The sequence below is a fragment of the Nelumbo nucifera genome, chromosome 8 (genome assembly GCF_055504915.1).
Source record: "Nelumbo nucifera cultivar China Antique chromosome 8, China Antique-T2T, whole genome shotgun sequence".
Lineage (NCBI taxonomy): Eukaryota > Viridiplantae > Streptophyta > Magnoliopsida > Proteales > Nelumbonaceae > Nelumbo > Nelumbo nucifera.
Genome location: NC_142656.1, coordinates 26537387 through 26547172, shown reverse-complemented (window position 1 = coordinate 26547172; position 9786 = coordinate 26537387). Strand labels below are relative to the sequence as shown.

The 9786-nt window shown below is 37.8% G+C and overlaps 1 pseudogene across 1 annotated transcript; it reads right to left on the bottom strand.

The window, feature by feature from the left end:
• Window positions 1-339: 339 nt before the first annotated feature.
• Window positions 340-6648, bottom strand: LOC104605388 (putative serine/threonine-protein kinase WNK3; annotated as a pseudogene). Its single transcript, XR_016079262.1, has 7 exons — window positions 6208-6648; window positions 5576-5805; window positions 5285-5494; window positions 5038-5194; window positions 2188-2259; window positions 1942-2046; window positions 340-523 (listed from the first exon to the last, which is right to left on the bottom strand). The product of XR_016079262.1 is annotated as a putative serine/threonine-protein kinase WNK3 (transcript).
• Window positions 6649-9786: the final 3138 nt, after the last annotated feature.

Below are 9786 nucleotides of genomic sequence, written 5' to 3'. Positions count from 1 at the left end.
GGTGAGTGTCTCTAAAAGTCCTGTTGCCATATGTTTTAAAGGCGCTTGGTTGATAATTAGAAGCGGATTGTCAATCCGCCTCTAGATTGGACTTTTAGAGGCACATACATACAACTGCCTCTATTGCGTTGTCACTAAAAGTGTTGTATAGAGGCAATTACAAATGCCTCTAAAAGTCCGATTTAGAGGTGCATTGGAATGTCTTTAATTGTTTTTGAAGCGACATTTAGGCTGCCTCTAAAGGTATGTGTTTCACTTTTAAGGGGCACTTTTGGCCACCTCTAAAGTGGTTTAAGAATTTTTTTTTAAAAAAGTGTTTCCATTAAACCTGTAATAACATGTATACAATATTGAAATAAAATCTGTATAAAATATATCTATACTACTCCGTTCAAAAAGATACATCTATAAATATTGTTCCATGATGATTAAATTAAACAAAAAAAAAACAATCATGTTGACGAACACCCCTTAAGCTGGCCACTTGGATAGATGTGGTAGTGACATGAGCCCCAAGCCATACCTGAAATAGACACTATATGATTAACAAATTGAAAAAAATGGATTGGATACAAACTATTAAAACTGCTTTGTGGCTCACCTGCTTGTGCAATGCATACTATTAAAGTAGAACATTCTAAAGGTACACATGAAATGATTAACAAGACCGAAGCAAGGCCTCTTTAGATGGTCAAAAATAAAAGAATTCATTCTCATTGCTAATATAAAAGATGGTTCATTAATGGAAACTTCATTCTCTAAAGTCCACACTTGTTTAATTTGAAAAGCCATTTTTAGCAATATTACTTGTTTCAGAACTATATTTTTCTCTAGCTGCAGTATACACAACAAATATAGAAGGAACTGATAATGGACCAGTTTTCCATAATTAAGTATTAAAAATAACAACAGAAAATGGATGCCACCATCCAAGATTCATATGAATCCTCAGAAACGGTAGTGCTTTGGTGCCCCCAATTCAAGGCTGATGGACATTCTTTATAGAGCTAGTTTACAACCTACAGGGTCTGGTCACAGTCTGTGGGGTGCAAACAGTTCAGGTGTGTTTTCAATCAAATTGTGCTATAGCAGCTTGGATTTGGAAGAAAGCAGCTCCACTGAAAGTGCAGTCTTTCATTTTGGTTGTTGCATGGGACAAGGCCCTAACTAGAGGGAACCTATCTCACAGAGGCACGGTGTTGGAGGTTACTTGAGTGTGTGGTAGGGCAGGAGAGTCAGTGAGTCATCTATTTATTCACTGCCTTGTTGCCTCAGGTCTATGGCACCATTTCCTTCAGTTCTTTGGAAGATAATGGGTCCATCAAGACAGGTTGGATGAGTTGCTTACATCCTGGAGAGACACGGGCTTCAGTAGGAGAGATCAGGTCCTCTGGAATCCTGCACTGTTGGTTATCTGTTGGGCTCTCTAGGAAGAATGCAATCAGAGAGTGATCAAAAAGCTTCCCCTATGGAAGTATTGATCCAGAAGGCAGAATGGTACTTGAGTTTTTGGACTCTGGCCTCTCCACAGCTCCACAGGCTTGGCTTAGTATATCTCCAGTCCAATTGGAGGGACATTTTGATATCTTAAGGCTTTTTTCTTTTGGATGTAAAGTGGGGTGTGGTGTAAATTCATTTTGTCTTTCTCTCGGGTATATATCCCTATAATCTTTTGCAAAGTGGGTTTTTTATCAAAAAAAAAAAAACAACAGAAAATGCATACAGGCAACATGCACTGAGGTACCAACTAATAAGAGATAATAGCTAGCTAAACATGAAATTAAGAGTTGCACAGAATGAAACCATTAGGAAGATTAAATCTAATAACACCAACCTTTCAAGAAAAAAAGTGCAAAGAGCTTATTAAGAAATAAATTCTTAAACCCACTTATGATACTCAACAAAGCTTTACAACCAGAATTCAAGAAAAAGCACTAATACCTGTAATGAACTTGTTTCCAGAACAATGATGTCTAAGATTGCCCACTAGGAGTTGCAATCTGCTTCAAAAAGTATCCCTTTCCTTTTGAAGTGCTAGTAGAATACCTATAGATATTACTCCTCGTGATTAAATTGTTGAAATTGGGAAAGTTCCAGATGTTTTTCTTGGAAAAAAACATGATAGGTTGACACTTGTAAGAACAAATTTTCAGAAAATAAAGGATCCTGTGTAATGCAATTGTATACCCAAATTATGGAACTTTTCACAGAGGATGATTTGTGCCATGGAACCTTCAATGATGGAAAATGCAAAGTGCCCTGAAAAAATAGAATATAAAAGAAGCTTAGCCTGACTGTTCCAATAAGCATCACATCATTGAAATGCGCTTTAAATAGCATGGTAAAAAGTTCAGAAAAGGTTCAATTTATGATCACAAATTAATCAATGAATAGTAAAAGTAATGCCAAAGTAGGATATAGTTTGTGTAGGATAAAAGTTCACATTCTGTATTAGTGGATCATCTTCCCCAAGTTCGCTAATGTTCACTACAAACTTTGCACCGTAAATCATTGCAAGACTGATTGGGTCATTTCAAGAGGTCAAATTATAGCAGTTAGATGGACAGCTGAGAGTGGGCTCAGGTTGGTTTTCTATTGTAAAAATCACAGGAGGTAGAGGGTTAAAGGAGGCGGGTTTGGGGCTGGTTTCACACCTGTTTTCTGCTACAAATTGCAGCAGTGGCACGGGTCACCGGGAGTGGGTTCAAGGATGATTTTCTACTGTAAAATTTTAGTATATTGAGGGGTTAAAGGAGGCAGGTTTAGGGCTGGTTTCACACCGGTTTTCTGCTGCAAATTGCAGCAGTGGCATGGGTCACCGGGAGCGGGTTCAAGGCTGATTTTCTGCTGTAAAGTTTCAGCAGATGGAGAGGTTAAAGGAGGCAGGTTTGGGGCTGGTTTCACACCAGTTTTTTGCTGCAAATTGCAGCAATCGCACGGGTCATCAGGAGTGGGTTCAAGGCTGAATTTCTCTGTAAAACTTCAGCAGATATAGGAGTTCAAGGAGGTGGGTTTGGAGTTGGTTTCACACCGTTTTTTTGCTACAAATTGCAGCAATGGTATGGGTCACCGGGAGTGGATTCAAGGCTGATTTTCTACTGTAAAATTTCAACAGATATAGGAGTTGAAGAAGTGGGTTTGGAGCTCGTTTCATGCTGGTTTTCTGCTACAAATTGCAACAGTGGCATGGGTCACCGGAGTGAGTTCAAGTCTGATTTCCATTTCCTGCTATAAAATTTCAGTAGATATAGGAGTTGAATGAGGTGGGTTTGGGACTGGTTTAATGCCAAGACTTGAAATAGTTAGTGGGACAAAGAGAGGTGGGTTTGGGACTGGTTTCATACTGGTTTATTGTGGTGGTTTGCAGTGGTTAGAAGGAGCTTCTGCACACTACCTCATAAAAGACAAAAACAACCAGCGATGAGCCTCCCTTAAGACAACATTCATGAACCCGCCAACTGCAGTTATGATCTTTAGGCTTTTTGCTAGAATCTAGACTTTAAAATAAATCTCCTACAACTAGAATTGTTTCAAGAGAAGCAGAAGTGACCTCCTACTACCTTCAAAACCTTTTAGTGCAATCCAAACCCATGTGAATTTATAACTTTTGCTAAAATCTAGGGAAGAAATGATTAATTCAGGTTAGCAAGCAGACCAACACCTAATTACTTCAAAGATAAAAAGACAAGTGCCACACTCAAGGTTTTTTTTCCACATTGTGAGTCTCACCTTTTGTCACAAAGAGGGCTTCTTAATAAGTGTGAACACTACCCAAACCATATATCAGAATGAGAGAGCATTTTACATGAGTGCCTTAGAAGAAAACTCAGTTAATAGTCTCTCAACTCACAATGAGATTCAAACAAAGAAAGCAAAACCTCAAGAAAGAATTCAAGTTTCATGACTAAATTCATATTTAGTTTGAGCTATCCATTAGCAAACAATTCTGACATCAACATAAGCATGATAATGGCAATTATTATACTAAAAAATCACCATAACACATTTTATGCATTATTTCCAATAACACCTTGAAGCACAACAAAAAAACAAAAAAAAAGAGTGGTGAGAATACTTTTTTCCTTAGAAAACTCCAACCAACACCCAAAAAACCATCATCAGTCCAGCAATTTAAAAGGGCAAACATAAGCATGGTATGACTGGTTCTGAATAGAGATTTTAGAAATAAGAAATTTTAAGAAAGACCAAGATAAAGAAGAAGATGTTGTATTAACTAGACAACAAACTATTGAATTATGAAGAGAAGAAAATTAAAATATATATATATTAAAAACCTGTTTACAACCAAAATTCACTAAACCTAATTTCTATGGGAAGTATAAACCTATAGCAATCTCTATGAGCAATAAACAATGCAAATTTCACTTTGGTTTTTTGGAAACAAAATTTTCACTTATTTTCGATGCAAACATTGGTCTGTAAACATTTTTGCATCGAAAATCAGTGGATTTTTTAACCCTAACCAAATAAAAGCAAATCTGAACCGGAGTGCGAATTTGCAACGGTTCAGATTTGCACTCCTACAAAACGCTGCCTTAGCCACCTGAACACATTTGCACCAGAGTCCAAGAAAAGGAGAAAAAAAAATGAACAAAAAGTTCATAAAACAAAAGAGCCTCTAAAATAAGCACATGGATATTAGATACTAATCAATCCTAAATGAGTGCAAAGTGTAGATCCCAATTAAATATGCAAGAGATGTATACTTTTATATGCTTTTATAACAAGGTCTTAATTACGGGTTTGTCCTTCATAAATTGAAAATGTTTCTTCAAATGCTTTTATAACAACAATAGCGCAGAGGACTTAATTACGGGACTTGATCTTTTTATTTTCAGGTTGGAGTTTCATAACTTTATGAACATTCAAGGTTTCAAGGTATGAAGGTAACAGAGGCAACCAAGGATATGGACAGAAAGTCTCTTCAAGTAATTTAGTATGCAATGCGGATAAATAGACTAAAAGAACTATTAATTACATGACCCTCAAAAGGGTTAAAGATCAAGGTTGCCTTACTGATGTCACTTTCTTGTAAATCTGAGCTGCATTGGCGCACTCAACATAGGGATACCCAAAGGTCACCAAGTCTAATAAGCACATGCCAAAGGCATGATATCCACAAGTTCATTGTATTCTTCCTCATAAAGCTGTGGTGCCATGAACTCTGGAGTCCCTACAGTGTTAATTAAATGAATATTATTCCCTGCTAGTCCAAGAATAGACCTCTGCCATACTTCAATTCTAAAAACTGCTTGGTACTCACCAATGACAGAGCTGAGCGGAATAGCAGCCAGTCCAAGGTCACTGATTTTCACATCGCCTTGGTTGCCATTAACGAAAATATTGTCACACTTCCAAGTGGCGATGGATGACCGGCGGATCATGACCATGAAGATAGAGAAGACCGTGCAAGATTTGCCTTGACCAATTCTTGAGTGCTCTCAAGTCGACATGCTTGTGTTTCTTCCGATACCTACCAAGATGATTCTAAGTTGAATGTTCTCCACAGAAGAAATAGAAAAGAAGAGGGAAAGGATCTGTACAAGTAGAAAACCCCCTGGCGTAATGTTCCCAAGCGAAAATCTCAGTGATGAAGTTGATATTCTCATTTTTTATGTCAATCCATGAGCTGTAGAACTTGATAATGTTCTTGTGCTTGAGAGTCTTGAGCAGGTGGACTTCAGAGTAGAGACGCTCTAAATCTTCAGAGTCCGCAATAAGTCAACCACTCTAACTTGATTCCAAGCAACTTCAATCCCTTCCAAGTCATCAAACGCCCTATATCTGAAAAGTCAATAAATCAAGGAAAAACAAAATAAGAAAACGTACCAATGGTAGCATACCGCCAAGTACTAGTGCTTCCGAGCAAGTTAAGGGAGAAAATTAAAATTGGAAAGAAGAAGACGATACAATGTTTTGAAAGAACCCTTTTCCCAACACCTCTCCATACTGTGAAAAAAATAAAGGAAAAACATGAGACAGGCCCCCAAAACAGAATAAGAACAAACATCATACTATAAACCCTTCCACTTATTCCGACGAAAAGGCGAATTATCCAAAATCTCAGATCCTCTTAGAAAAGGAACTCCATTATCAAAAGAATCCTAATATGTGAGCACTCAACAAGGGAAGAGCAAATGTTATCGGTATTCAAAAGAAACAAAATAAGAATATCATCAATCTTACCCTTTTCGCTGCTCGGATTTCAATCCAAAAAGTGCCCGCTGATACATGTTGGAATCCTCCACCAAAGCCCTTAAATCCCCAAACTCTAGTTAATCACACATTTGCTCTCTTCAGCCTCGTTAGCCGATACCTAGATGTAAAAGAAAAAAAATCAGCCCTCCTATCCGGTAATGTTGTTAAAGAAGAAGACTGAAGGGCTGCTGTAGCGAGGAACGAAAGGAGGGAAGAATCATGCGTACGAGAGAAAAAGGAAGAATGAAAAGAGAAAAAAAATGTTCGCCCAAGAGAAAGAATGAAAGAGGAAACATAAAGAGTCGTTCGAAGAGGTAATTTCGCTGTTTGCGCGCCAAATCCAAAACAGCGACTACTTTACTTGTCCGCTAAATGGGACAGGAAAAATTATAATTATAAAGGCGTTAAAAAGTGCCTCTGTTATAATCTAATAAATCTGCCTCCTTTAATGCATTATAGAGGCAGTTTCTTTTATAGCCTCCGACCAAGTGCCTCTAAACATAAGAATTATAGTAAATGGGTAGGTTTTATCTAAAACTGAATGGAACCAATCTCAAATTACTCTTGAACCAATCCTATCTAATTTGTTACAGGGTAGGGTTTGGCTTCAAATTCTTGGAACTGAGCCAATGAACCTACATTTATTTTGATAATATCCACAAAATATTTTTGAGTACGAAGATTTGAAGTCAAGCATTCATAGTTACAAAAGCCATATTCTCACTTGACAATTGAGTTATTTAAGTGATTTGATAATTTGTTTTTATTTTAATATTTGAATGTATATAGTAAATAATGTAAAAGCTAATACTTACAAAATTTAAATTATAATTATGGCTACCCAACTCGGAGGGGGGACGGATTTGGATATGCCTAAAATTTTGGAATTGGGAATTTAGGAAAACCCGGGAATGAGATTCATGGACAATGAAAAACACCCTAACTATCCAAACAATTAGTTTCATGGGCTGACCAAAGTCCAAAGGAAAGGGAATTTTATGAAGGCAGGCATATTTCGTTTATCAAAATGGTTATATGAGAAAGTAAATAAAGTAGAAATAGATTAGTAACTATACAATAGATTGGGGAGGGGGCCTAATATGCTAATGTAGGAGCATACCTAGTGTCTTTTTTAAAGGAGCTATGTTTCCTACCTAGAAAGGAACTTAAAATGATGACTAATCCTTGAGACTTAAAAAATTAAAGAAAAAAAAGTGGTTCAATGAAACTAGATCAAAAAAATAACTAAACAAAAGAATGGTGGGCTTGACCAATTTTTAAATTCAAAGCTTCCATGTGTCCCATTTAAAATCTTAACAACAAGATTGAAAATTAATGCAAAATTCCTATTATGCCATGGATGATACCTAGTTGGACTCTAAACAAGTGGCAATATTTGTTTTTTTATGGAAAGCATCAATTGTCGATCTCAAATTTTTTTCTAGCATCAAAAGGGATGAAATGAGCAATGTGTCGATTGCTAAGTAAAAAGATGTTAATTATACCTATAATATGTAAGACAACAATTTATCTATCGGATGCATGCTAATGGGCTCATTCTACTAAACTATTCAAAAGAAATAGGAAAATAAGAAAAGAGATAAAAGTTGAATAAAAGATTAAAAAAACTATCATATCTCTTCAACGATTTCAGCAACATTCAAATTTTGAATCAAGAATTTTAACCATGGTTGCTTCCCCGGATACGTACCGTTGAATACCCTATGCATTGAGGATAAATCTACTTGTTCAGCTCCTCTTGGGATGCTTTGTTCTCCTTGAGTGATCCCCATGAACTTTGATTCACTTTGGTGGACCAAGGACGTTAGTTATGTAGCCCAAATGGTGTGGAACGACTGGTAAATTTCTGTTATGCTAATATTGCTCCAAGAAGGCTTCATATTTTTTTCTCTTGATTTGAAGCACTACCCGAGGGTGTTTTTGGCTTCAAACTGATATGGAGGGACTATAGGGATGCTGGAGAGTGAGTGGGGAGACTTTGGGATGTGGGTAATGGCTGTGGGAGTTGAGCTCTCTCCCTAAGCTAGCTTGTGTCTAGGTTAGATTGTCTGTCTAGGATGTGAAAAAGGGGTAATATATATTTATAGATTTTGTGAGAGGGGAATGGAGGGCTGAAATGGGAGACAAGGAGATCAATGACCGAGATTTAAATGTTTTTTGGAGGGAGACCGATTGAGAGAATGGGCTGTCAAGACAAATTTGATTGAGATCCTCTCAATCAATCAAGAAAAATAGTGGAAGGTTTCACCAATTTGCCTAAATTGAACATTCCAAGTTTAGGTGATTGGCTTGATTGATTAGAGGCTCTAGCTGGTCAAATCTTAGAATTTTAAGATGTTTCTAGAGGCTGAGAGGAAGTTTTGGTTGTGGAATGCCATAGGTTCGAAATTATTGTGAAGATTATTCTAAACGGAGGGCTCGGATCGAGTCTAGCTTTGGGTCTCAAGATGGAGGGGTTAACGATGTTAGATTTGGATGATCTTAGTACCGTTGGACTCGGAATTTTGAGCTCTATCCATCTACAGGGTTGGATTTCAAATTTCATGTAGAATAGGGTTCAGGATAAAAAATGATCCCGATCGAATGATTGGAATTAGTTCTGGCTTCGGATGTTGAGATGAAGGGCTAAATGGTGCCGGATTTGGGTGATCTTGGTGTCGTCGGATTTGGATTTCAGATTCTATGTACCTATGGTTTTGGATTTCTGATTTGATGTGAAATGAGGTATAGGATCAAAATGGCGTCGATCGGACAACCGAAATCGGTTCCGGCTTCGGGTCTTAAGATGATGGAGTAAACGGTGTCAGACTTAGGTGATCTTGGTGTCATCGATTTGGATTTTCAGGATCTACGTACCTATGGTTTCGGATTTCTGTTTTGATGTGAAATGAGTTTTATGATCAAAATGACTTCGATCGGATGATCGAAATCGATTCTGACTTCGGGTCTTAGGATGATGGGTTAAATGGTCTCGAACTCGGGTTATCTTGGTGTTGTTGGATTTGAATTATTGGGCTCTACATACCTATGGTCTCAGATTTTGGATTTGATGTGAAATGAGGTTTATGATCAAAATGACTCCGATCAAATGATTAGAATCGGTTCCGACTTTAGGTATTGGGATTAAAGGGTAAACGGTGTCAAAATCTAATGGTCTTGGTGCCGTTGGATTTAGACTTTCAGGCTTTACGTACCTATAGTTTTGGATTTCTGATTTGGTGTAAAATGTGGTTTAGGGTCAAAATGACTCCAATCCAAATGATCACTGGCGGGTCGATCGTCGCGGGCTGCACCTCAACCGCAACAAGGACCTCGGATCGCGAGATCGAAAGAGAAGAGCGGAATCCCCCGAAGCGGCCAAGGAAAGAGGAACCGATTTTCTTCATCGAAGATGATGCGCGCGGAGTCTAGTACCCCCACGATGACGCACTCGTTGTAAAGATGAGAATCAATGATTTCAAGGTAAGGCATGTCCTCGTCGACTCCGGTAGTTCGGCAGATATACTCTTCAAGGTTGCGTTTGACAAACTTCAGCTTTGGGAGAGC